The sequence below is a fragment of the Leptopilina boulardi genome, unplaced genomic scaffold, assembly GCF_019393585.1.
Source record: "Leptopilina boulardi isolate dan_hultmark-lab unplaced genomic scaffold, ZJU_Lbou_2.1 LbouV2_297, whole genome shotgun sequence".
Taxonomy (NCBI): Eukaryota; Metazoa; Arthropoda; class Insecta; order Hymenoptera; family Figitidae; genus Leptopilina; species Leptopilina boulardi.
In genome coordinates, this window is record NW_026137859.1 from 587,948 (window position 1) to 589,859 (window position 1,912).

Genomic DNA, 1,912 nt, shown 5'->3' on the forward strand with positions numbered 1-1,912 from the left:
TGGAGCCTGCGGCTTAATTTGACTCAACACGGGAAACCTCACCAGGCCCGGACACCGGAAGGATTGACAGATTGAGAGCTCTTTCTTGATTCGGTGGGTGGTGGTGCATGGCCGTTCTTAGTTGGTGGAGCGATTTGTCTGGTTAATTCCGATAACGAACGAGACTCTAGCCTGCTAAATAAGCGTGCCTTATGGTATCTTGAAGGCCCCCGGCTTCGGTCGGTGGGTTTTTACTACCAACGTACAAATAAATCTTCTTAGAGGGTCAGGCGGCTTCTAGCCGCACGAGATTGAGCAATAACAGGTCTGTGATGCCCTTAGATGTTCTGGGCCGCACGCGCGCTACACTGAAGGAATCAGCGTGTCTTCCCTGGCCGAAAGGCCCGAGTAACCCGCTGAACCTCCTTCGTGCTAGGGATTGGGGATTGCAATTATTCCCCATGAACGAGGAATTCCCAGTAAGCGCGAGTCATAAGCTCGCGTTGATTACGTCCCTGCCCTTTGTACACACCGCCCGTCGCTACTACCGATTGAATGATTTAGTGAGGTCTTCGGACTGGTGCGCGGCAGTGTTTCGGCATTGCCGATGTTGCCGGGAAGATGACCAAACTTGATCATTTAGAGGAAGTAAAAGTCGTAACAAGGTTTCCGTAGGTGAACCTGCGGAAGGATCATTAACGTATTACAGTTAAAATGTATGCTCCTCAAAGCATCGTTTGTTTTACAATAAAATAAAAAAAATTGAAAACACAAAATATTTTGTTTTGTTGTTTTCAAAAAATAATAAATTTTTGAACGAGCCGTCAGTATAAACGCTTGTTTCGTTTACTGTTCTGGCCAATAAAGTGTCTGCCGTGGTAACCTTGTAAAGGACCATCAATAATACTTTTATGTATAAATTGTATGTTCTGTGGTTTTTAAATGAATTTTCGCCCGGCGCCTTTAGATGGCACTTTTATGCTAGTGTTACGCGCGTTTGTTTTAATATTTATTTATTAATCAAACGTTAGCGTATCGGCTGGCCGGTACAAATTGTTACATTTATCAATTTGTACCAAAACCGCTTTGAAGCAAGTTTAATAAAAATAATTTTTTTTTTATTATCTTGTCCTATCAAAACCGGACTATCGAATTTTGAAACAAAATATTAAAAATATAAAATGATTACCCTGAACGGTGGATCACTTGGCTCGTGGGTCGATGAAGAACGCAGCTAATTGCGCGTCATATTGTGAACTGCAAGACACATGAACATCGACATTTCGAACGCACATTGCGGTCCACGGATACAATTCCCGGACCACGCCTGGCTGAGGGTCGTTTATAATATAAAAACTGCTTTTTATTCAAAATTTGAATAATTTAAACGAAATAATGAACGTTCATCAAATAATATTTTATAATAATAATAAAAAAAATATATATTGATGTCGTTTGAAATAAGTTGAATTATTATATTATAAAAATAATATATATATAATACAAAATGGCAAGTCAAACAAATTATTATTTGAACGATTTAATTCACGTATCAAAAAATAAAGACATGAATTTTAAATTTATATTTGATTGACTATTGTCGTTGTGTCAATGAGTAAATTTTACTTCGACCGACGATTAATAATAAAATCATTTTATATAATGTTGTCTATTTGATAAAAATAAGTGAATATTTGTTTTTGATATTTTTGTATTATAAAAAAAAATATATTATTTTTTTTTTCTTATTGACGACCTCAGATTAGGCGAGACTACCCGCTGAATTTAAGCATATTATTAAGCGGAGGAAAAGAAACTAACAAGGATTTCCTTAGTAGCGGCGAGCGAACAGGGAATAGCCCAGCACTGAATCCCACGGTTTATGCCGTTGAGAAATGTAGTGTTTGGGAGGATCCATTTATCCCGTGACGTT

At 38.1% G+C, this 1,912-nt stretch overlaps 1 non-coding gene across 1 annotated transcript; it reads left to right on the forward strand.

The window, feature by feature from the left end:
* The first annotated feature begins 1,165 nt into the window (after positions 1-1,165).
* LOC127282325 (5.8S ribosomal RNA) lies at positions 1,166-1,320 on the forward strand. The gene has a single exon (XR_007843196.1). It is a non-coding gene; the product is annotated as a 5.8S ribosomal RNA (ribosomal RNA).
* Positions 1,321-1,912: the final 592 nt, after the last annotated feature.